Here is a 27,664-nt window from a genome sequence, read left to right as displayed (position 1 = left end):
ATACCTATATGTGCACTCTCATTCCAGTATCAACCTTTCAGAAACAGACATTCATATTATTCTATCATTATATGCAACTCCAAACTCCTCTCTTCCCAAGGACTAGTCTAAACAGTTTTTAAGTCTGATTGCTACAGGTTGATCATTCTGTAGATTTTTCATTCCACTATTTTACATCTGAATATAACTTGTTCTGGGTTTTCGAGCTTGACAATACATTAGGTTGCTTGTTGTATGTTGCTCCATAGCACAGCCAAACAGAAAAGTAGGAAAAGTAAAACATCATTGAGTCCTTTTTATTTTTCCTATGAAACTAGCAGGAAGAACATTTCACTGTGTGATGGTGATACCACTCATGGAGACAGAATCTTAAAAATATAGCTTGAATTTGATGAACACAAGCAGATTAGGATGTGAATACCAAAGCACCTTGCAAAGCAAAGAAGAAATGTGCCAGTTTACAGATAAGCCACCTAGGAGGCAGCAACAGAAACCAGGCTGGAGTGGCATAACACTGCATTAAAAATAAAAATAAAAATCCCTCTCTAATCCCCTCCACAGAGAAGCCCACAGCCACTGGCTAAACATCTCTTTCATGACAGCAGTCAGGAAACAGCTGTAGTTTACTTCCAGCACTTATCCACAGCTTCTGCCCACAGACAATAAATACTCTTTAATTTCAACAGGGCTTGGTGAAGCTGGAGCTGCCCTTTGACCAGCAGTATATTCTCTATCCTCCAAAATGGCGAACATACAGCAACGTGCAGTCTGGGTGAACCATTCCTGCTCCTGTTTGTCATATAATGGGCAAGCTATGCTGTTGGAAAAATGGAATGTAGTCCCATTAAGCAACACCCATTAAGGTGTTTGTGTCATAAAAGACAGAAACAAAACTTCATGACTATTTTGGATACTCCTCCATAATTATGTAATGTTATTCTTCTACTCAGAGTTAAATTGTGTCCCTACGGGTTCGATGTTACACAATTTAAGAGAAGAAAGCATGGCAAGGGAGATGATGTACGCTTCACTCAAGAACATCATGCATCCTTCTGTTGAAAACACTTACGACTGGAAAAAGACAATTAAAAGTTCTCTTGTCTGGAAGAAAATTAAAGGAATATTTGGTCTTTCTCCAAAAGGGAAGAGATGCCTTCATCTCTTTGTCTCATCAAAGAACAAACAAGATGTTCTCTGGTCAGGGAAAGACAGTGCAAAGTTATAATTTTTACTGGTAGTATTTGGGATACCTCTAGAAGTGATTTCAAAATATACAGTCACCAGTCAGCTACTCTCCAAATTAAGAATAATGTTTAAAGACTGATCTAAAAAAAATGGAAATTTTGAAGTCCTTTCTTTTGGGGAAATATGAAGGAAAATTGATCATGAGAAGCCACTTACAAGCTGCACAATCTGTAAACAGTTTCTGTAGTACATAGGAAGACATATGCTTCTTTCTTTTTGTTTCAGTTTTTTTTTTTTTGTTTTTTGTTTTTTTGAATTCCAAATGCTAGAAAAGAGCTGCCAACATGAGAGAAACTAAAACACATCAGTTTTTAGTCTGCCTTTTTAAATGAAAGAGATCTCCGCTGTAGAAGCAGTTTTCAATGTGGATGTCACCTTTAATCAAAATAGCACCATTCCTCCATGTTTGCAGACAAACCCCAATTAAGGGACGAGCCACTGTGTAGGATGGGGACAAAACACTACTGTTTTCCAGGAGGGTACACCTGCAGCATACCCCATTTTGAGGTCTCCAGTACATAAAGTAGGACAATTAGCATCAGAAGCTCCTGTCCTGCAGAGCTGGAAGTTATCTGCCTTCATTCAAGGCCATTTGCTTATCAGAGAAACATCTGCAGGAGATCAGCAGGAGCAGGAAGCTAATAGTTTGCAGAACAGAGACATCAGCACTGAGAGTCTCACCTCCTTGTTCACCATCCCTTGAAGCGCAGTGTAGAAATACATAATAGTCACTAAGAATTAGAAACCCTACATAAAAACTAAAACAAAAGTGTAATTCTGTTGCACTATCAGTGTCCACTTGTCAGTGACAAGCAGCATCCCTCAGGGATCAGCAATGGAACCAGTGCTCTTTGTCATCTTCATCAATTATATTGACAGTGGGATCAAGTTCATCCTCAGCAAATTTGCAGATGACACCAAGCTGTGTGGTGCAGCTGACATACCCAAGGGACAGGATGCCATCCAGAGGGACCCAAACAGGCTGGACCCATGTGAGACTCATTAGGTTCAACAAATCCAAGCACAAAGTCTTGCACCTGGCATAAAGCAACCCATGCCATCAATATGAGATGGAGAATGAAAGGATTGAGCACAGCCCTGATGAAAAGGTCCAGGGAGTACTGGGAGATAGCAGCTAGACATGAACCAGCAAGGTGCCCTCATAGCCCAGAAAACCAACTGTATCCCAAACTGCATCAAAAGAAGCATGGCCAGCAGGTTGAAAGAGATGAACCAGCCCCTATACATGCTGGAGAGACCTCACTTGGTGTACTGTGTCCATATGGACTCCAGATAGACTCCTCAGTACAAGAGAGACATGGACAAGTTGGAATGTGTGGATGTCCACGTTCACCACAGGGAGGTTGGACTAGATGACCCTTCCAACTCAAACGATTTTCTGATTCTACAATTCCCTTTTGCCACACACTTGGAGTGGCATATTACAGAACAGTAATTTGTAAGTAAGTAAGTTTATCACTGCTATGTTTCCTAAAATCACAGTCCATGTCTGCAGTGTTAACATAACTTTCTCTACTATTTCTCTCTATTTTTCTACTGCCTGCCATTACAAAAATGACTTTTTAAAACTGAACAGTCATACAAAAAGTTCTGTTCAATTATTCCAATGCAGAAATAGACTATACAGAGAAGTTCTTTATTTGTGTAACTGTAAGTAACATCATGACGGTAATCTTGACTTTACTTCAGAAGACTTGGTAATCATCACTACCACATCTAATCTAAATGTGTGCCCTGGTGGCGCAAGTGGTAGGAATGCCGCGTTGCAACACCGGAGGCCCTGGGTTCAAATCCCCCTGTGGCGCAAGTGGTAGAAGTGCCGCTCTGCTACACAGAGGCTCGAATCCCGGGGGGTTGGACTCGATGATCTCTAAGGTCCCTTCCAACCCACATGAGACTATGATACTATGATACTATGACACTATGATAATCATTATTGTGACTAAATTCATAATGAATTATGCTCTTTTTTATTGATGCTTACATAGATGAAGCTCAGTCGACTTTCCTTTGGCATATGCTTCTTTTTATATCAACCAGATGACATTTGCTGACAACCAGAATTAGTAGATGAGTTAAATACTGAGCTTCAGATGGAAAGAAAATTAAAGCATCAACGATTCCTCTTCAGTTGGAAAAGTTGTATTTGAAAGACTGTCTATTTTCTCATTAAAGGAGAAGAACTTATAATACTGATCAAGGTTATGCTGCTAGTTTTAGTTTATTGAATAAAATTTAATGAAGAAAAGCAATATTCCACTTTTCAAAGCAGAGATTGAATGAATGTTCACCATATCCTGGAACAAACACCTCCATAATTCAAGCAGACCACTTATCTATCTTTCACACTAAAAGAGTCCTTAATGACCAAACAGTGGGAAAATACTTTACACACTGAAGTCATAGATGGTAATTTCACATGGGAAAAATGTGATTGTTTACTAATCCACCTATGGTTAAATGTCAAGAAGTACTAAAAGCTAGGAATTTGAGAAGCAAAAAAACAACATCAAAAGAAAAGGTCATTATTTTTAATCAATTCCTTTTTCTACACAAAAATCATTATTTACAACCCTAAATTTGCTCAAGAGTTCCTAGATAACTGGCAACTTCTTGATGTAGTTGTTATCATAAAGAGTGTAACTAGTTCTGTTATTGAGGGACATTTTCTTACTGCTTTTTCTTTTTAAAGACAAGTTGTTAAAAGCTTGGAGCCATTGTTTGTCTTACATATTTAATACTGTTTCTCCATAAGCACTTGAAAGGAGAAAAAATCCCTGCTCATAAATTAAACACTGAATCCGAAGTCTTCAGACCAGACCAGAATATGACAAGATTTAATATACGTTAGGGTTCTTTCCTCCTAGATTTGTATACATAATGTTGGTTATAATTTTGCAGATCCCTTTTAACTCTGTGGTGCTGTTAACAGAACTGCAGCTGCTCTTTGTTTATTTTTATCTTTCTTCTTTCCCTCTGTTCATAATACACAGGCTTTCTGGCTCATTTTCAAGCTATTGAAATATTTCAGTTCTAAAAACAGTACAATAGGCCATAATCACTTATGTGCTTAGGAAACCCTTCCGCCCTCTCTCCTCTTCTCCACCTTCTATGAATTACTAAAATGTTGAAACAAAACTCAAAATTCAAGTGGATATCCTAAACCAGAAAATTTGTAGCGTGCTGCTACAGTCATTCTCTTCTAAGATTAAACTACTGCACAAACAACCTTTGAGTTACTTCTGGTGCTACAAAATGTAGACATGGGTGAACTCAAAGCTATCTAACTAAATTTTTACAAACCTAAGGCCTGTCCAGCACAAGAATTTGCTGTGGGGGAGGTTTTTTAATCCTAAAATTGTGTTGTTAAATGGACAAGAAAGAAACTCAGAAGGATTGCACAGAGATAAAATAGAAAACAAACACCTAAGATGAAAAAGTCTTTTGATTTGTCACTTCTGGTCCTGTTGTCAGGAGGATATAGGATTGTCTACCACAATTATTTCTATTTTCTTGTCACCCACAAAAGAACATACATAAGAAGATACGTGGTTTTCTCTTACAGATTTCCAGTATTATCTGTTAAACAAGGGAACATATAGAGCTTATCAAGGAGAGCAGAATGTTGGCTTTCTTTATCCTAACATCTTGTTGATGTCTATAGTGATCTCCAGATATACTTAAATGTACCATAAAAAAAAAAAAATAATCCAGTGCAATGAGTGGTCAACTTTTACATCAGTTATAAACTTTTCACATGACCACAGAAAGGCCCCTCAATCTCCTCCTTCGGAGGCACATTATTTAAAAAAAGAAATTCTGCCAAAAATCTTTTCCATCCGGGAGGAAAATGCAGAATGATTAAGGTTGGAAATGACCATTAAGATCACACAGTCTGATAGGGGATAACTTATCAAATGGAGCAGCATGAAAAACTTCCTCAATAGAGAATGTTGCACATGCCATAGTATCTTTGCTACAACAAATCATCATGTGACAAACAATCATTAAACAAAACCAACACAACTTTTTGGGGGATAGGAATGTAAGAAAAGCTCTCCTCACTGTCATTATTCAAAGCTATTTCCAAAGGTACTAGAAATAGAGCAGGTATTCAAGCTGCATATACTCAGTACCACTGAATATCTAAGAACAGCACATGAAGGAATGAGGATTTAAATATCTGTGAATGCACCTCAGCAGCCTCCCAGCACTAGACCAGCCCACACATCAGAGTAGCTCAACCAGTAACTCCAGCAATTTTCAGTGTACTAAGGGGAGAAAGCAGAGATGTCTGGAGCTGCTCAAAGCCCTCTTGCCTGACTCAAGCCTTCCTCATGTGATTACTTTTCTAGAGTCCTCAAAAGAGAATATTTGAATGCTTTGAGAACTTCTGCCCAAAGGAAGAAAATTCACTGCATTAAATAGTGCTCTAAGAAAGTCTTTTTAAAAAAAGAGAATTCATGCAAACCTTCTTTATAGTACTATAAGCGTTGCTGATCTCTTTTGCAACATTTTATAGATCTCTTTAACAGCATAAGGGAGATCAAAGAGCTCTGAGAAAACTTGATTCATCTCAGTTTCCACCTTGCATCTGAAATTCAGCAACTGAAAACTCAAATCCCAACTGACATTTGCTTTTCAGGCTCCTAGTCTGACACTAAAGCCCACAACTCTTGTGGGCTCTACAGAGCACACAGCAACCCCATCCAACCTGAAACATGCAAAGATCACGGGCATTCAGAATACTTCTCTGAACATGGACAAATAACAGGGTTAGAAATGTACTCATTAGTTTATAAAAACAGAGGTATCCAGAGCCTCATCCCCTTTAAAATGTAACTTAAAACTTAATTACCTTAACATTTTAAAATCTTAAAACTCAATTAGCTCTCAGAGTAATTAATACCTCCCACAGCTTTAACAGCAGATTCAATAACAGCAGGTGCAAGGAAAACACAGTCCTAAATACCAAAGCTCCAGGGTTTGGCTGATGTGTAGCTGCCAGGGCTCTTGTGCTCCTTTCTGCCACCCAACCTGATACCAGCACAAGAATACGAAAGTGGGAGCTGTGGCTAAGCAGAGAGGGATGCAGCACTCTGCCAGCCAGTAGCACAAGCCCCACACAGCGCTTGGGCCACAGCTGCAGGTCTGTGAAAACCATACTTCCCAGAGGCTCTTTGAGCCAGCTGGTAGGAATCTATTTGTTTTGCTCAGATTTTTGGGGGTTTGGTTTTGTTTGTTTGTGACAGTTGTAATGTCCAATGCACATCTGTGAAGTATTCTGTTTCTGGCCAGTTGGCTATTTTCCCCATAACCCCACTTCAGTTGAAAATTCTCAGCCTGCTCTGGGCATTGCCTTTTAAGCCCTTCCCCCCACAGTAGTGCAGGCATTCAGCCCTGCCACCCCCAAGTCCTAAAGCAGGAAGGAAATGAGGTGTTGAGACCGCCCAGGTTTTTCTCCAGTGGTGCTAATTGTGGAACCTGCAGCAGGTGCCATGACATAGGAGGCTTCTGGAAATAGCCAGTGTGGTCTAGGGCTGCCTCCTTTATATTTCGAACAATAAGCGCTGAGCTTGATAAAAAGTAATTCATTGGTTCTGAAATGATCAGACTGGGCAAAAGGCTCAACTGTGAACTGATGCAGTTCTACATAAGCCTATGGAGCCAGAGCCAGCATTTTTATATTCCATTTACAAAACTCCTCAATGATTGTTGTTGTTGGTTTTTGTTTCATATTAAAGTGAACAACAGGCTGAAATAAATAATTCTTATATTCAGATGTTTATCTGGTATTGCTGCCCGGACAGCACGGAGATTACTTTCTTAGGAAAATAAGACCTTTCATTTCTTCAGCCCTTTCTGTGTATTAAATTCAAGTGAATCAAGTGTTTATTCATAAATCATAGAGAAGATCTGAACCAAAAATCATTACTTTCTAGGTCACTCCAAAAGTAGTGCCTCCTATTTATTTCCTTGGAAATCACAACAGATATAAGGAACACAATATCATGATTTGATAGAGCAAATTCTCAGCTACAAAACACTGTTCTTCAGCATAGTTCCCACCATTAGCTATGCATTTTTGCCAGCAGTGAACAAGAGCCTGCATGCCACTCTCATAAAAATCTGCACCATCAGAAGTGATCCACTGTTTCACAGCTGCTATGACAGCATAATTTTTAGGAAAATATTGCCCACACAGTCCAACTTTCACTGTGCTTATATCCACTCTTTAATCTCCATCAACATTCAGCAAGCATCAATGGATGTCAATGGGTGCCATTTTTTCTGCCCGGCAGAATTCAGTGAGACACCTTTGCTTCATCTGAACTTCCATGTCAGACGCCATTCTGTCAGACTGGCCCTCTGCTGCCATCTGTCACACAGGAACAAAATGTAACGGAAAGTTGGCAGGGAGGTTCCATTTCTGCTGCCACACCACCAACATCCACCTCTGATGTCATGAGCCAACACAGTAAAATAGGAGGTGTTACTTTCAGAGCAGTCTCCATACAATGAACAATGGGGTGGATATTTACTTATTAGCAAGACAACACAGAATGCTAGCTTGGCTAATATTGCTTTTCAACAGACCTGAAGAATAAATACTTTTAAAAAATAAATAAGTTTAATCTGTAATTCAAATCACACTGTATCTTTCATTTGTTACCCCCTCCTCCTCTCGCCCTCTCTCTCATCCTCCCTCCCCCAAAAAGCTTTATACAAAGTGGCTGGAAAGCAAAGCAGGAATCTATGCAGACACTATCCATCACATTTCTGTCTTAATTGAATGACACCAGAATGAGATCGATAAAATGTAACAAGAGACAGCTTTGCATTTCCACACTCACTTATTCTCCTTCTCTATTACTGCCAGCCATCACCGTGACCAGAAAGCCTAAGTATTGAGTTTGAACGTTGCTGCCAAGCAAGCTGTTAGTATATGAATAAACTTGTCAGAAAAACAATAAAACTTATAATACTGGGAAAGGCCAGAATGTCAAAAGGGCACTGCCAGCAGCATTAAATATGCTGCTTTTAAAGCCATACCATAGAAACATACAAAGAGTTTCTGAGAAACATGGGAAGTGGCAATGCTTCAGATATGATCCCCCTCGTTCCCCCAAGACATGTCTGTGTGCGTGCATGTGTGACTGTCTGACATGAAGTTGTCGTGACCTCTCGGCACAAATCTGCAATTTCAATAACAAACCAGACCAGCTGTGATTTCCCCACATTCAAGGATTCTGAGATCTCCAATGCATTATTGATAACCTTGTTCCTGTGCTAAAAGCAGGGGCTGACACACTCATAATCCCAGACTTTTCCTGAAAAGCTCCAGCTTCGCATACCAATCGATTGTAAAAAATAAATGGAAAAAATAGTGCTTTTTGAAAGCAGGCTACATTTTATGTGCTGCATCCATTTCAGCATGCGTGCTCAGTAAAAACTGTAAGCTTTTGTCAAACTTTTTTTTCCAGCCTTCCATTATGATGATCTCATACTCCTGGCTGTGTAAGAGCGATGCTAGATTAACAGGAGCATAATTAGTATGTCAGCTTTGGAGTCACATTTGTGTTTAAAGTCTATGTTGCCAGTGCAGCTGGACTCCACAGGCAGAATTGGGGCACATCCTTCTCAGTGTGCTGCTAACTGCAGAGCAAATGGCAGCACCTACTGCAAACAGCTAATAGCAAAAGCAATAATAATATCAATTAAAAAAAAAAAAAAAAAAAAAGGAACAGGCTGCATTGAGTGAATATGGTAAACAAAATGAATTATAAAGGCAGGAAGAGGAAAGAGATAACAATAGTAAAACTGCACAGGATATGGCTTTAGTTATGCAAAATTAGAAGGCTCCTAGAATCTGCAAATACAAGTATTACCAATTTTCTAGTGTCAGTTTAGAACCCAAAGAAACACTTAGACACTGCATCACAGGAAATGTTCTTTTTATGTTTCAAGACTGTCATATTTCAGCTTAAATCTCAATTAGGTATTAAAACAATTGCTGTACAAGTGCAAGCACTTCTGTCAGGCATTATTAAAGTCCGACTGATAAGACTCTTAACTTCTGCAGATAATTCTTCATGCCTGGTTGACTACGTTGCATTGTTTCTTCATTATTGTGTTCATCTTTAGTCCTAGAGCAGCTATTTTTCGTTTTTGTTTTTTTTTTCCCTTTACCAACAGTGAAGTACATGTTGGCTGGACGTACGAGGCTGACAGTTGTATCTTCTCAAAATATTCCTCGATTAATCACTATTAAGGGAATTTAAGCAGATAACAGCTTTAGTTTCTGTTATTGTTTCTTTTTTTCGGAAGGTATATTTACACGGCAGACCCAAAAGGAATTAATTTTCAGTATTACACAGAAGTTACAGCATGATCTTCTGAAAGTACAAAACCTTACATGACTCACTAATGATCACCAGACACATAGCAAAATATATGGAGAAATTGTCCTATATTCTCCTCGTCTTTCAAGACTGTCTAGTCCTGATTCATCCACTGAGAAAAACTAAAAACAGGGCTTTTTTGGCCTGATGACACTCTCCACATGTAGTACTCATTTGAGCCGATACATTTTTTCTCATAGAATTACTGCTGGAAAGCAGAAATAGACTATCATTAAAACCTCCCAATCACAGAAATTAAAATTGAAATATCTTATATCTGGAGGTAATGTTTTATTAGTGTGCAGCCAATATTATATACTAGATATCACAATCATAATTAGGGGAAAAGTTGGCAGCACTCAGGGAGAGTAAGTAAACCAGGAGAGTATTAATGCTACAGATTCAGGGAAATTGTAATACTGCAACCTCAGGGCACCTATGCAGCCAATAAGAAAGAGAATCCTTTAAAAGGGAGAGTTGAAAGGAGATGCATAATGTGGATGTTTGGACCAACTTTGGGAAAAGCTACTCTATCAAAGAGGAGGCTAACAGAGAGTTAGCTTCCCAAATTAGGAACCTGATTAGGGTAACTAGAGCAGGATAGTGAAAATGCCCCTTTGGAAATGCTTACATTGCTACAAAGAGTAAACAAAGATGACAGCACAGATTTTATTCCAGTGCCCACTCTACGGAGCTTGGGAAAGCATAGTAGCTATTCTCATGAATGAAAGTAACAGCGCAAGCTGCAGGCTGAGTGCAATTGGCTCTTCCCTTGCTCACACCTAGTGGATGAGTGCTATACAGCAAAGCGGAAGAAACGCACTCTGTCATTTATGACAACTAAGAATCACTTTAGGACAGCTCTCCAGGATGCTGAAAGAACAAAAAAGCCATTCCAAGGTCTACTTTGGACTAGAAGTCTTATAGACCGTCACCCTTAAAGAGCTATCCCTTCCGTCTAGTTCTCACTGTATGTAAATCCTTATAGCATCATAAATGGCTGCTGGAATGGTAGTCTGAGAAAGGTTATATTACTCCAAGTACTAGGAAATGACTGTTGAGAACTCAGGTCCTCTGGAAAAATTAAAACCTCATTTTTTTCAACATAGACTGACATTTATTTATATAATTCTAGGGATTCTATTTATTTTATTTTCATTTACTCATGAAGAGAGTTCATATTTGCATGCTTTATGACTGCACACCTGATGTAATCCATAACATCTAATTGTAGGACCTAAATTCTCAGTATAGTCACTTCAAAGGAGCATGCACCTCCCTCCAGAGGTCAAATTCAGAGCACCTACGACAAACAAGGGTTTGAAGTCCCACAATACTAATATCCTCACATTCAAGTAAAAACACAGGCATACAGAAGCAAATGAGAAAAGCTACCAGAGACAGGCACAAAGCTTTTCCTCAAATTTGTTGAATTTAGGCACCTTTTTGATGCCTTAAACACCATCAAACATGAGCAGTGAAAGCAGGGCTGATTGGGCAGTAAATGTCCCTGATGTCCAAGTGAGGGGAAACTTCTGTTCACAAAATCCCTCAGTGGGAACCTTCTGCAATTAGAGTGGCAACAAACTCTTAACCCTACTAGGTAACAATTAATTTCCTGACTATTGGCAATAACAGAAACCAAGGTAAGTAACCTGTGGTTCTGCATAAATAAGACTTCAGACTTCGCTGCACTAATTTTCCAAGTGTATATGGCATGAGCTATGGGCTACATTCTTCCACTTACCTCACTGACAAGTAAGAGGCCCAAAGTTTGCTTTGACAGATACCCAACTCTTTGGCAGAAGGACACCATTCCAAGCTCTTCCTCTTCAAGGTCACCACAGGACTGGAGCATGGAGAGAGATTATGGCAGCAGCCAGCACAGCTGACAGGGTGAAGAACTAGCTCCCTCGAAATCACTGAACATGAGTCTGAGTTGCAGCAGCACCTTAATTCTCCCCCCAGGCCTCAAAGGGACTTCAGCTTCACTAGACCTAAAACAAGGCAAGAGTCATCTCCAATACACTAAGAGCCCTCACCCCCATTATCTGAGCTGGTATAGCTGAACCTGCACATGTAGCATGCCCCTAAGTGATACATGATTAAGTATTGATGTTTTAGACAAGTCTAAACACCTCTCCTCATATACACTTGCACTTAAAGTCAATGCAAAAATATTAAAGTACATGAAGATTCAAGAAGAACAAAGAAATTGGAATGCAGGTGGAAACCCAGGCAAACATCAACCTTTTGCATTTTTGCTACGGCAAAACACTTCACAAATCAAAACAAAACAAAACAAAAAAACCTCAAGCTGTTTGCAAGATATGGTTCTTTCCCAGGACTCTAAGGATCTGCAGTGTCTCTTAGCTGCCTGCAAAATACAGTCCCTCTATTTTATTCCAAACATGGAAGAACAAGGCATTCCGTGAAAATCAAGGACAGGACTGAGTTATAAATTACTAGTGCTTTTCTACTCTGCTACACAGCCTTCATAACGGAGCGTGCTTTAAACAAATAAAGTAAAACTCACTCAACAAATTTAAAATAATTCATCATGCCAAGAACCTTATTTCACCGTTTCCCCTTAGCCCAAGTAATGGCAATTACATAACAATAAACATTTCTAACTCCAAATGTCAATTTTCTCTCTTCTTTTGCCCAACAATTGCTTTTATTTGAGAAATAAATTTAAGAAATCATTTATCAAAGAGTCATGAGTTTGCTTACAAAGTTTAGTGATTGTAAAGATTAATTTAAAGAACATACCAGATTATAGTGCTTGAAATGTGTATAAATATATGCATTCTATTTTAAAATGGATTTTTAAACATAACTCATGGTTCAAGATGAAAAGAAGAATGTAAGAAGTAAATCATAATTTTGAAAACTTTCGAAGTATAACTAAAGATAAACTTAGTCAATGAAAGTAGGGATAATATTTCACCACTGGTGCCAGCCTTTATGACTGAAATGAAAGATCCAGTTCTCTGAGTTTTGTAATAGAGGAGTAGACAACTGAAAAAATAAGTACGGATTGTAAAAGTACAGAAGTTTCTAAAATACTTTGTCCAGTATTTTGAAATATTTTTTGTTTTCAGTATTCTTTTTCTTTTTTTTCCTAGAACACCATCAAGACATTCTTTTTGCATTCTTTCATTTCTTTTTTGCACTTTCAGCTCCTTCCTTCTCTATTCTACCTTGATATCAATACATTATGTAAAAATTTATGATTTATACTGAGTACTCATTCTTTTTCTACATTCTTAGAAATTCTGAATGACCAAATGAGTAAGTCCCCCCCAGCAACACATGCACAAGCTGTTCTTGTGGTTGCATGAAAAACTGGAAGTGACTTTTTCTTGCTGCAGTTATTTTAGACTTACGAATACACACATGGCATTAAAATATCATTTGAAAAATGTAGACAAACGCTGCTCTGTCCTAAGTGCCGTTTTCTTTAACAGTTGAAAAATATGACAGCAAGTTATGTGGGATAATTCTATTCCAGCCATGTAGAATTGTTTCATTTAACATTCTGTCAAACAACTGGAGAGAATTTTGGGGATTTTTAACTGGTAAACACAAAACAAAGGATAGATTTTCTACAGCGACAGTTGCAAAAAAGAATTTGGATAATGTTTTAATAATGTCTTACCATATTAATCAGTTAGCACTTTTTACACTAATAATGTATTCTTTCACAGGCATATGAAGTATCTTCAAGTTCTTCAGTAGATAAATTATTTCAGGAAAACATACATCAGAAATCTGTTTGCTATCACATTTCTGTAAAGTACTTACTGCATATGTTAAAAAAAAAAGTTTATTCTGACACGTTACAACTAAGAATATTTATGGAGAAGGAGAAATGCAGAAGAGGCTTGAACTTAATAATGTAGAGCCATTAATTAGCATCAAATGAAAGAAAAGCAATAAAGCAATTTTGTCACCAATTACAGACAATTTGCCTAAGTACAACCATTAATTTTGGATAATATAACCCCCATAAAATTAAGGGGACAGAACTAATTAAATCAATGTCCTTTGCTGGTCTCTTCCCACTAATTTAAGTTCTTTAAGAAGGATCAAAAGTTTAGAACCTTTATCAGAACCTTTAGTGATGTAAGACAAATGGAAAAACATATGGTTATGATTTTCTACCTACAAGTTGCTGGCTTTAGGTGTTGTTTTATGTTTATTGGGTGTTTTGTCTGTTTGTTCTGGGGGGGAGGGGAGCTGAAAATAAGGAAAACTATGGCAGTCAAAACTGTGTCTCTTTAGAATTACCACAGTTGAGACCTCTGTTTACTTATGCTTTTCCTGCAGTTTTAGAGAGTTTTCACAAAAAGACGCCTGCTCAGGGGAGCCAGAGATATCAGTGTGTAATGGTTTGATTAAGGAATCTCCAGCATCTACAGACACTCACAATGTTAACATCAGGCAAGGGCAGGGAATATGAAACCCACTTCCCACTGTGATGCAGCCCTGGCCCCAGCAGGCTGTCCCAGTGGGGCACCATGGTGCACCGCCTGCCACTGGGGGAGAGTGGTAGCCGCGCAGAGGTGGCCATGGCCGCTTGCACACACATCCCTCCGCTGCCCAGTGCTGCCAACTCCCAGAGCAAGGTCAGCCATACAGACACAACGTTTCATTGGCACAGATACTCAGGAGAAGCCTTCCTGAGCACTGACACTGCCAAACATCTGTGCTAAACACTAAGAACAGGTGATATGTCCCAAAGCCAAAGTTTTGCAAAACTCTCTTATGGCTGGTGATAATTCTTGTCAAGGGAGGTACTTTCTGGGGTGCCTTCCCCCAGCATTTGCTTGTCAAGAAAGCAGAGTAACGCTTTGAACAGTACAGACTCAGGGAAGAAAATACTTGCAAGACAACTCTGTATCCCCCAAAAAGGTTCACCGAGGGAACTTACAGTGTTTAATCGGCATCCATATCATAAACCTCGGGTGCTAGAGTACAAATAAACACTCTAAAGGGTTTTAGCCACAAGGAGATAAGATCTCTCTCTGGGGAGACGGCTAGAAACTGCTCCATTGCTATTGTGCAGACTACTGGAATGTGCTTGCTTTTCATTTCTTTCTTTGTGTCTGGCACTCTGGCCTCACAGGCAGTGTCTTAAGCCATGCAGGGTCAGGGCAAACAGAGAACTGCATTCATGGACAGATCAAGTTTATGTGAGAATCTGCTCCTCCTGTGCCCTCAATTTCCATTTGAATTGTTAATAAAATCTCAGCCTGAAAGCAGCTGATCCCATCAGTGGGGAAGTCATGCAGAGAATCCTCTAGCTCAGAAAAACAAAATTTCTTTATCTTTTTCATCCTCCTCCTACATTCGTGGGAATTATGCCATGTAGACCCCTCCGAAAGCAGCCCCCCTCCACCCCCAGCACAACACCTGATTGCCAGCCCACAGCTTGCACCAAAAAGGGGGGTGAGGAGGGGAGAGAAAGAGGGGTAAATGCGCAAGCAACACTCAGCTACAGCAAAATCACAACCACAACAATTGCACCTTCATACCAGTTTACAGACTCACAGACACCTTCAGGCAAAAAGAAACATAGATACTTCATTTTTAAAGTTAATTTCCAACAGCTGATAACGCTAGCTGTAAGACTTTCCCACAGCTTTATGACACCGCATGAACTATAGGGATACAGAGATAATAAAAGGTCACACATAAAGGAAAGAACAGAGCCATACCCCAATTAATTTGGTCTCCCCATGCAAAAAGATGTACAGTAACAAGAGCCGATATTTGCTGCAGGCAGCAGACATGCATCTCCTAACCTTGCCTCGCTCTAACTGGGCCTCTTGCTTCTTCTGCATTTGCTCCTCGCAAACTGTTTTAATATTGAACGCTTTTCAGAGGGATGGGCTGATGAACGAAAACATGAATTTCCTGCTTGCCCTTTAAGGTGGGTTAAAGGGGGTGCTAGTAATCAATTACAGAACAAAAAGCAAAAGACAGACTAAAGGTTTTACAAACTCAACATGTAACAGTTTACACCCTGCTTTCTAACCAAAGTATCCCCCTTACTCCTTCCTCAAAAACAAATACATGCATTTTTAGGGATGAGTATAAAATAGTATTCAAATAAATCCTGTGTGAAACACAACAGGAAAAAAAAAAAAAAAAAAAAAAAGCTGCTGAAAATTGTATTTGTTCTTTAGACTAGCACATCAGCCCTGGACTACAATAAGTGTTCTAAATATACACTGGAATGTAAAATCTTGTGGTTCTGAGTTTTGCCTGCTCTCAGCCCCAGCCTCCACTCACTCTTCCTAATAGGATGGGACAATATTTCAGTTTGCAGCTGTCACTGGACTGAGAAAAGCCGTACGGAGGCTGCAGGACCAGTCCTGTCCACCCAAACGCTTCCATGTCTGCCTGGTGACCCAATTGGGCTTGCTCTTTGGAATAAGTATAAACTCCTGGAAAAGCAGAATGTGCCTTTGTCTATCTCAGAAGACAGATTGGCTGAATCGTTATTTTATATTGTTAGTCAAAGAACATCTTTATTGTGACAGTATCTCGTACACACTTAAAAATGACGCAGGTATGCAAAGTCTATGCTTTGGCTTCCTGGTTTGGACTGAGGGATATGACACAACTTGGTAGGAAATCAATCCAGCAAAACTAATATCAATAAAGGATATGTTGTAGCAGATGCTTAGGCATGGGCATTTTTATCATGTGATGAAAGTTTACTTTCAGGGCTTGATTTTGCACATTTTTAGCTACAGCTCCTTGAGAAACATTACTAACTAGTTGAGCCCTGAAGTCTGTTCACCAGGTGTCTGCAAGTAGGTCATGGGTGTTATTAATTACTTCATTAGTCACAAGTCCTTGAACAGTGTGTGCAAACATATTTGACCCTATGACACAACTTTTAACTGGCCGATACGAACAATCACTACTCGTTATTCACAATGTGTGACTGGTCACTTAATTCACAAAATTGTAATCTCTTTCCCTGACTGGTAGTCCATTCTGTGGACAAAAGAAGGTCTTTTTATGTTTGCTAACTTTCTTCAAATGCTTGTAACTGCCAATGGAATCTGTTAAAAATACTCTGTTCAAGGTGGATTTTCAGTATAGCCATTCTTGAAAGTAGACGTTGCCATTTTTTCCTGCACGGAATCTACAAGTTGTGAACACCCATGGCTTTGACTTCATGCTATGAATATCTGAAAAGCTGCACAGGGAATAGAGGAAAAGTGGATAGCTTCATTAAACCCTGAGGTGCACACTCACAGAACACACCGATTGCTGTGTATAACTTACAATTTCATCTTATCATCTAACCCTGTGACAAGATGCTTACAAGCTTCCTTGCCCAAATGACCTCTTCTTTTTCTCCCCACTGCCATAAAACTTAGAGAATTCTTATTTCTTCTTTTTTTGTATGGTAATCCTCTCCTCATTCAAATACCTCCTTAAAACTCCTTTCTCCTGGATAGCTTATTGATGTTCACTCATATTTTATGGATACAGTGAAAGCTGCCACATCAGAGCACTAAATACAACAACTGAGAGCAACTGCAAAGCAGAATAATGTCCTTTCTTTAAATCCAGACCTGAACTGCAATTCAGTGTGCGTGAGGATATAGGGAGGGGAGCAGAACTGCATAGAAAGATACGGCATAAAAATGATGCATCACATATGTATGTATTTATAAGCTTACACCACAGTACAATGTAGAGTACACATCTCACTATTTTTACTTAAAAAAAAATTTAAAACATGTCAACTGTAACCTCAATTTAATCTTTTATACACATAGGAATTTCTGTCAAGACCAATAGGAAGAGTATAATGGGAATAACAGAGCGCCCTCTCATTGTTTTTGTGTTGTTGTTGTTTTTTTAAATTGACTTTGAAATATCAGAATATTAACAATTACCTATGGTACTTCTTGAATGATTGTTACCTATGAAATAGGAACACTTATAAATAGTAATAGTAATAGTAATAGTAATAGTAATAGTAATAGTAATAGTAATAGTAATAGTAATAGTAATAGTCTTGTGCAGGTTGGAAGGGACCTTAGAGATCATCGAGTCCAACCCCCGGGATTCGAGCCTCTGTGATGCAGAGTGGCACTTCTACCACTTGCGCCACCAGGGCACACATATATAAAAGGCACACCACAATAAAAATATCTATAAGATAAAGTTCATTTACTCATTTTATAAGTAATGCACATAAGCATTCCAATAACATTCTGTAAACTCAATACTAACTGTTGCTTTGGCAGGTAATAAGCTGATCATCAAAATATATGCATTCCTAAGGAACTGCATTTAACCAAAGCACAAAGTCAACAGACTGTCCTTTCAACAAAATCTAAAGCATTAAACAAATATGTGCAGAAATAACAATGCTACACATCTTTCTTTCTATAGGCTTTTTTTTTTCTTTTTTTCCTGTCTCATGTGTATATAAAATCAAATTAGATTTTACATAAAATGGTCATAAGTTTAGGAAGGTGATAACTCGGCAAGTTACAAAGTCAGACCTATGGAGGTCATCTGTAAGTTATACCTGTTGTGCCCCATGCAGACCAGTACATGGGTTTTTTAACTGTGCCAAATCATATGCTGTACTTATAATGTAAACCATTTGAGGAATTAGACTTTAAATACTAACTTATGTAAATTTGAATGCAGATCTCTTGAAATGAGATTACAAATTTAATTAAATGGCACTTTCACCTTCCCTTTAGCAAGGGCACATCTTTGAACATCATTACTTGCTGCAAAAGCACTGCCAAATAAGTTATTTTTTTTTTAATTAAAAAATTAATTAACCAATATAAAATATTTGTCATTGGAGCAATAACATCTGCACTTCTATGAGTTCACCAAAAAGTACAGTCTAAGATTTTATGTTAAAGAAGTGCTCATGAAAATAAACTTCTACATACTACATGGTGTGGTTTAAAATACAGTTCTTCCTTTATAAAAAAATTACATTGAGGACATTAAGATAAGATTTTAAGATTCTATAAATATTCTACCAGTCTTTCTAACTAAAGAAGGAAATAAAAGATATTTCTGTTAGTTCCCTAAATACAAGAGAACACTGACATGAAAAAATTTGAAATCAAAACCAGCAAAATTTTGTTTTCTAACCTTTTAAAGTCGTGTTTCTAAGCCAAAACACCATCTCTTACTGATTCTAGAAGATCTTTACAAAAACTGTAGGACAGCTTATTATGAAAAGGTGAAGGAAAACCCATCCCAATATATCTGTGAAAGTTATAGTCACCATCCTGGTTTGCTCAATTCAGGTAGCTCAGGAACAGCCAGACAGGCCAAAATTACAGGGATATTAAAACAAAATAAAACAACAGGAACAAAAACACTAAAGAAAGCAAACAAACCATCAAACCAAGGCAAGCAAGCAAAATAGCCACAAATAACACCTTTCTACTCTCCATGCCAGGCTGGGAGGAGCAGGGACTCTCAAACAATCTGGCTAAAATTATGCAGCATTATTTCAGAGGTGATATAAAGTATTCCTAATGTAGAGGCAGCCTCACATGACTTTTTCCTGCTTAACATGTGCAATTTCAGGGATGTTATAATACAACTTCATTAGCTTTCTCATTTCTTCAGGTAACTTTCCATCTCCTCTCTTGCATATGGTGAGGATCTACATCTCCAGTGCATCAATCAATCATATGCCTGCACAGCAAACAAAGGCATAAGCTTCTGTTGGCATTTAATTCATTTAGCTTAATCTAGCAAACATGGATGGAAGTAGCAGGAATGATGAGACATAGCTTCTGGAACCTGTACTGACAGCTTCTTGGGTACCCCAAGACACACCTTGTTTGTGTTTCCTGTGACAGCGTTCTCCAACTTGCTTAAGTAGCTAATCAGAAATCTGCTACACATTGTATTAATTTACTCCTTTTGCTAAACAGTTACAAAAAGAAGAAAGTCCAAATCACAATGCAGTTCTTTTCAAGCAACAAAATACTTCTACGTCCCAACAACCAAAGAATGTAAATATAAATCACCAAACTTCCAACACCAGGGCAGCATGTTTTCCTGGAGGGCTACTTTGTTTTGGGGAGAGCAACACATCCCAAAGGAAAAAAAAAAAAAAAAAAAAAGAAAAAAAAAAATCAGTTCAAAATCAGAAATCTAAGTTTAGTTAATTCTAGCCTTTAATATTTAATTAGATCCTTAAGGATCTGAGACTTGTTGACAAGTTGAGATCTAATTTTGCAGTATTCCTATCATGGCACACTCAGATGCCCTATGTGATTTTTAATCATGACAAAGCAAGACTGAAAATCTGGGAGAGGGTAAGGAATATATCTTCAATTGTTAAGGTTAATTTTCTCCAGCCTGGGGGGAAAAAACAACCAAAAAGCCTTTCAAAAGTGCAAGGCATTTCTGCCTTGTCTGTGATATATTACATAAAGTGTTTTCAAATTAGTTCATTAAATTATCTCAGAATTTTCAGCTAAAATCAATATACATTTATAGTGAACAGTGATAGATCAGGGATACAAAGACAAGGACAAACAACAAATGTCCAGAAAGTGTTTCTGAAGTATGAAAAAGTGTAGGGTAGTTGAGTGGTTATCACCTCAGAGAGCAGATACTGCAAGAGGTTAGGAGTACTGAGAAAGTAACCTGCAACATGGTCAGCAAGTAGAAGTTTCATATTCTACATGGAAATACTATTTAGGTGAGTATGGTGGATGTTCAGCTCACAAGGGGATCCTCTCATCCTGATTACTAAATGCAGTGGAATACTATAGCTCATGACATGATAAACTTACTGTCAGAGGCAGCAGATGCTGGAAAAGAACAATGAGCTTATCCCCTCTACACACTGTGAATGAAGGAATCAGCTCCTGCTCCCTTGCGACAGCTCTGCTGGAGGTGAGGAAATCCTGCCAAGCTACAGGGATGTAATATCAGTACTGCTATAGACATGATTCTGGGCAGCTTTATCATAGGGCTCTGTAAGGTTACTGACAGGGATCAAATGTGAAATTCATCTTTGGGAATATCTTCAGAGATCTATTCTCATTTACTACCTGAAATTGTTCCTGTGATAGCAGAAACTCTGCATCCATATGATTAAGTGAATTTGTGCCACTAATCAAAACTGGACTTAATAGGTACAGTGGGAAACAAGATTACATGATAAATCACTTTTTATAGCAAATTTTTAGAGGATGGAAAGGAGGAACAACTCAATAAAATGTAAAATGTTCAGCTAGCTAAAAGATCAAACAAAAAGTAATAGTCCAAGAAATGGTTGCAGCCAAATCTCACAATTTGAACAAGAGCATAAATCTGAGAAGATAAAGTAAATAAATGTGAATAAAAGTACATGAAATTTTTAAATTAAATCAGAAAATAATGGGTTTAATTCTAAAGGGAACAGTGTGTGCCAGAATATTGAGTTATACATTGCTTTATTGAAGAGTAGGTCAAGATCCTATCAGCTCTATTATGAGGAATGTCAATAAAAGGCTGTGCAATGATAAAATGTTTAATTAAAAATGAACATTGTGCAACATATGAACTCTTTGTGTTATACAGAAAAAGAAGTCAAATGTATTACATTCTCCAAGTTACAAATTGCACCAAATCTTTTGTCCCTCTTCTCCCCCCCACCCCGTCACACATTCTTATCAGTATGAAATCTTGTATGAAAATAGTTTTATTTATATTGGCTCCTTTACAAATTAGTTTAAGATCATCTACCTCCAGGGTGCTTCAAACACTTTGAAAATCTAGGACAACTGTGCTGAGAACACTGGGGTCTTGTTCTTGGTATTCTTCCAGTTGAATAAGTGGTGTGTTTTGGCAAGTTAATTAAAAAAGTAAAGAATTAACAATGATTCAGTATGTTGATGAAAAAGTAATTGAAACTAGCAAGATTAATTATTTTACTTCATTATTTTAATATACATGCATATAGCATTAACAAACTAAAGAGTTCTAACAACTCAGTGGAGTGACACTATGAAGAAAGTATGAATGTTTTGTAAGGTGTGAATGACCTATAGATGATTCATGTTCCAGCAACAGTAGTGTAATAGAGTCTGTTACTAAAGCAAAAAAATTAATATTTACTAAGCATTTCTACTCATGTACTCATGCAATTAAAAAAAAAAAAAAAAAAAAAAAAGCTTATCAAATCAAGAACAGTTAGCAAAAAAAAAAAAAAGCGACCATATATTCATGAGATGAGTTTGTGATCACAGATATTGGTGATATTAAAGAGCTATTAAATTATCTATTGTTTCTTCTCAGAGTTCAGCCTTGTTTGTGCTGCATTTACCTGTTGGATTGCCAGCCTATCCTTTGGGAAATAATTCTGAAATCCTTTATCTCTTATCTCTTTTTATCACATATTATTTCCTGAGAGTTGGTCTACAATTACGTCTAACAGTACCACCATATTTAAGTATAAAAAAACACAGGTATAGAAATATAGTTTTCTCTGAGCATAGGATCCCCCAAATCAAGAACAAATAAACTTCAATAAGAGAGAATTACTACCTAAGAAGCAGATTTGGTAGTAATATTAAAACCTAAGTCCTCAGAGGAGGTCTACTTTGGGGCATGAACAGAACAAATCCTTCACCAGGAGCCAGCAGAGATTCCCAGGGTCATGGCCTAGCTGAAGTTAAAAGAACCCCTCCCACAAACACTGATCTCAATGGGGCCAGGATATCATCCCCATATTTTATTCATAGTATATCATCACAAATGGAAACTACGAATGAAGTATCATGAAGTGAGATGCCTATAATTCGTAATGTTTTCTTCCACAGTAATAGCCAAGACCTCTCCCTGAACTCCAACAGAGGCAAATTAGTTCCACATGTCAGATACCAACTGCAATATTTTCCCTTACACTTGATACACAATGAGGGAATGTATTACAGCGTAGAGCAATTAATGCATTTCTTTTTGTGAAATAATGAATGGCAGAACAACTCAGAAAAAATGTCGCTCACTTGAAAGGGGTGAATTGCCTGCCCATGAAGAATAGAGAAGTAGGAAAAGTAATCAATGGAAAATAAGATAAATTAAGCCCCCTACTGTCTTACATCTTCCTAGTGGTTGTTTTAGTCGCTTCATTTCAATGCTTCTTTCTTTACAGGTCTCCAGGTACTCCCACTTACAACATGCAGTTTATATTGCCTAGGTCACTTCTGAACCTAGTATTGCTAACTAATCTGTTTAGCTTTTAAGTTCTCTTGCAATAGAAATCTAATATATAGGATAGGACTACTAAGCACAGGCAACTTGTGCATCTTGCATACTCTGGGGTATCCTGCCAAGGGCTCAGCTGCTGCTCCAGATGGTCACGGGTCTATTGCAGGTTGTGTGTCATATTTACCAGTCCCATGTTTAAGTAACATACTCTCACCTCAATATGTCTTTACCAATGAGAAAACAGTAAACTGGAACCAATGCCCTCAGGCAGTGTCTATTCATTGCACTGCACTTTGACCAGAAATGATGTGAGCACATAGGAAAACATTTCTCAAAATCACTCTCATTAAACCATTCTATTAAGAAAAACATTGATTACAGAGTGTTAATTAAGATATATTATTTCTAATAACACATTCTTAAGAGCTACAGAGTATAATTTCAGCCACAAGTAACAATCACAGCATCCCAAGAATGCTTTAGAAAATTACTGTGAGACTGACAAAATTGCATAGAACATTAGAGCCCACTATAACACTTTGAAGCGTTAGCAGCTCTGCTTGGTAGATATCAACATATAGGAAGCCACTACAAATGACAAATCAGTGTGAAGCAAATTACGGATCTAACAAAATAATTTTGTAACTGCCCCTTCCACTGTAAATACTTCTGCAATTACCCTATAGCCCTTCTGAGTCTTGCCTCTCCAACCAGGTCTCTTCCACTGTGTTCACAATTCTAAGTCTTTCATATGCATTGTCTTATTATTAAGACAATTACTGTTACTAATGTAGTCTTTAGAACTAAAATTCTGTTATAAAATTATAACAATTCTTCTCACTATATAAAGCACTGATATTGTAGACACTCCCTTTTTCAAAGATGATGATAAGAATTTAAATATATCCTTCTCTTTCCAGGTTCTGCTGCTGATAATGAATGGTGAGTTCTGCTGCAGTGTTATCAAGATACCTTGAATGTACCTTCCACTGATAATTTCAGAAGTATAACCAATGGCAGCAATAGCTGTGAGGTCAAGTATTTCTCCAAAATTTAAAAGATTTAAATACTTATTTGCCTTAATTTACATTAGGTAGAAAAGTAACTCCAGTCATGGAAAAGAAAGACACATACCTTATTCTAAGAGACCTCTTCTATTTACCAATATTACTCAGTGCTGCATGTGACATAGCCAGAAGAATGGAGCATCACACCAGACAGAAGCAGACATCTACAGCAAATGTTACTTTCCAGGTCTGTAATATAAAGAGAATGCACAGCTCATTCAGAAACAGTGACTCCATAAAATTCTGAGACTATTACTGTTCAATTCATCTTTCTCAAATTTGTCCTGTTCAACAAGGAAAAAAAATAAAAAAATAATAAGGCAAAAACTTCCACCACTCCTAAATCTGAAAATTCAATTTGACATGTAGAATTCAAGCTTTTTTTTATGGTTTCTGCTTCTTCACCATCAATCATCTTGATCTAGTATTATAAAAGGCTTACATTTGACAAACTGATTTTTGCCATTTAGAAGTAAGGATACCATTACTTGCATGTATGATCTTTCTTGTATTTGCAAGGTAACTAATATACAACAGAATGTTGAAAACCATGGTAACAGTTACACAATGTATTGGAACCGCAAAAGTATAAAGTTAAGCATTAAATAGTTAGATATCAATGATCTAAGGATGTCTATGTATGTTCAAGTGAAAGCTACATTACTAGAAGTTCATAAATTTTGCTGATAAAGCATAACCAAAGTGGAAGCAGACTTCTGCACATAAATCTGCATGCACTTGTATACACGCACAATGAACACACACAGAAAGGATAAGTGAAGACAGATTTGATTATTGAAGAATAAGTGGAGATCACAAAGAATATATATCCTGTTCTTTTTATCTTTTTAATATATATATTTCATCATGTATTCTCTTTTCCAGCCATCAGCCAGTTTTGAGCCAAGTTCAAAATACTTTGTAAACATACATAACTTCAGTAAAGTGGTGATCAAATTTACAAAATATCGATCTAATCTTGTATTGCACAAAACATCAGTAATTTCATATATCCATTACCCTTTGTGTCTGGAGTAGCAGAATTTCACTAGGACTCTATTAAACTAACACAGATTATGCAGCTCACAATTGAAGTGTATCATTTTAAGGAAAGAAGAAAGTGTAACAGATTCTTGGAGTCTGAAAGATTTTTTAGCAAATGAAGATATTTTCTATATTTTGTACTAAGACGTTTGTAAAACTGCAAAATGCAAATGTATTCTCTTTATAATTAATGCTTCTAACGATTAAGTAGCTTTTTTTCCAAGGCAGATTTACTTTTTTAACTGGAAGTAATACAGGCACAGCAATAGCTATGCAAAACTACAAGGCAATTGATCCTGGTATAGTATACTTCCTTTTTGTTAACCTTGAGTGTTGAATTATGTCTAGTCTACGTGTTTATCATGTCTGGGTATGGATACATATATGATTACAAGACTAAACCTCAAGAGACCCATGGTTCAAAATGTCAGCTCTGCATATACTGTAGATGAGCAGGCCCAAAGATGAAAACAAGCTTGGCATGTTTCTAATTGGTTCTCTTTATTAGCATTCACAGAAATCCCCACAGGCAAAGCCATTCACAGTTAAAAGTACTGAGTTTCAACTATTTTTGTGTAACATAGTTAACCCATAAGATATAGATTTTAATACAGGCAGGCACTGGCATTGTTGGTTTTGTTATGAAACTTAAATTTTAATGTTAATTAAAATTAATTAATTAATGTTAACTTAAATGTTAATTCTTCACAGAATCACAGAATGGCCCAGGTTGGAAGGGACCTCAAGGATCATGAAGCTCCAACCCCCCCGCCTGGCAGGGCCACCAAACTTCCACTTTTTCTAGATCAGATTGCCCAGGACCCCATCCAACCTGGACTTGAACACCTCCAGGAACAGGGCATCCCTGGGCAGCCTGTTCCAGGACCTCACCACTCTCCTAGTAAAGAACTTCCCCCTAACATCCAACCTAAATCCTCCCTCTTTCAACTTAAAACCATTTCCCCTAGTCCTACTATTATCGGCCCTTTCAAAGAGTTTACTCCCCTCCTGATTATAGGTACCTTTCAGGTACTGAAAGGCTGCAATGAGGTCACCCTGCAGCCTTCTTTTCTTCAGGCTGAACAAGCCCAGCTCCCACAGCCTGTCTTCACAGGGGAGGTGCTCCAGCCCCCTGATCATCTTTGTGGCCCTCCTCTGGACCCTTTCCAGCAGCTCTTGAATGGTAGTCATTCAATATGAAACTAAGCAACTGTTCCACATATGACTTTCTCCTTCACTTCACATACTTTCAAAGTGATATTCAATCTTCCTAATGTAATAGGAGAGTAACTCAAAGCATGTAGAGCTGCCCTAAAAATTTCAGAGCTTCCAGGGCATAAACATTTATGAAGAACACTTCATGCAGCTTCATCCTTGTTGAGGAACTCAGGTGAGATCTACTTTGAATATGCTGAAACAGTATCAGCAATTTCACTTTATAGCTGAGGAAACTTGGGATTTAACATATAGATTATAAAGACAAATAATCAAAATCTATCAAATAAGAAAAGGTATGTTCAACATTATAAAGTGTAAGTCTTTGATAAGGAACTACACTACACCTAATTGAAATAATCACTTTGTTGAGGGTCACAAGCAGAGTTACAGTGGAAATCAAAACTTTTTTTTCTTAACAACACAAAACTCAGTGAGAGACAACAGAGCAATATCAAGAACAAATCTCATGATACTGATACGCTTTCTTCTTAATTCTGAAGTTTTATACTAAAAACTGTTACAGTAATCCAGTAAAATCTTCAGAAGTACTTGGGTAGTGTCATCTAACATGCTCCTTTGAAGACAACTGAATATGTAATTACCAGCTGATCAAAGAAGTGAGCCACTAAGTTCCCAAGCATGTTTTTCCCATTTCCTTATTTCACCAGTATGATTCCCTGAAATCCATTTTGGTTTCATCCAGAATCCACTATGTTGATGAATTCTCTTAAATATACTTAATCTTACTAAAACCAGACACTCTAATTTTTTTTTAGCTGACTCCTGTTAAATACCAGGAAGCCAGCAGGGAAAAGTTTAATCACACCTATTCCTATTGTTTTCACTGAAGTATCATCATCCAGAGCAGAAAGGATACCGCACTTAATATCCATGGCTAAAGATGAGGACTGTTACCATGAACTTAGTGCAACAAGTTGCCTGAGCTGCCAGTAGTAAAGCCTGTATTTCTGAGGAACAAGGTATCACTAACTGAAGGAACAGTACTTGGATTCCATCAGCTGGTTCATTTCAAAATAAAGTTCTCCTTAACCAGATTCATGAAAGACATACTATGATGGCAAAGTGATATGAACAAAGAGGACTAAGGGTATTCTGTTTGATTTTAAGGTATGGTCAGATTTTTGTGTGCAAACAATGTAGGAGCATTTAAAATGAAATAAAAGTCATTCCCCAGAGTTCTAAAAAGTCTGTAGCTCAAATGTTACAATTTAGCAGACTCTGTGAAAATAATGTTTTACGTCAATTAATGCTGGATCTGATTTCATCTTTGTAATTTGAAACTTCAATTCTTTACACATTATTTTCCATGTTTTCAAATAAATATTTATTTCACTAAACAAGATGGCTAAAGCGCTGTTCCTGACCTTCAGTGCCTCTGAAGTTGATCTGAGAAGATGCAACCAGTCCACAGACCTTTGA

The 27,664-nt window shown here is 37.6% G+C and overlaps 1 long non-coding RNA gene across 23 annotated transcripts in view; it reads right to left on the bottom strand.

Annotated features, from left to right (window-relative positions):
* The window catches only part of LOC107322457, a 396,746-nt gene that overhangs the window by 242,771 nt on the left and 126,311 nt on the right, over window positions 1–27,664 (bottom strand). For all 23 annotated transcript variants that reach the window (XR_004309350.1, XR_004309367.1, XR_004309355.1 and 20 more), the window contains one exon: window positions 24,030–24,151. This is a non-coding gene — a long non-coding RNA (uncharacterized LOC107322457). The remainder of the gene's footprint in view (window positions 1–24,029; window positions 24,152–27,664) is intronic.

The sequence above is a fragment of the Coturnix japonica genome, chromosome 1 (assembly GCF_001577835.2).
Source record: "Coturnix japonica isolate 7356 chromosome 1, Coturnix japonica 2.1, whole genome shotgun sequence".
In the NCBI taxonomy this organism is placed as follows: Eukaryota; Metazoa; Chordata; class Aves; order Galliformes; family Phasianidae; genus Coturnix; species Coturnix japonica.
The sequence above is the reverse complement of the archived record's forward strand: the minus strand, read 5'-3'. Positions and strand labels throughout refer to the sequence as shown.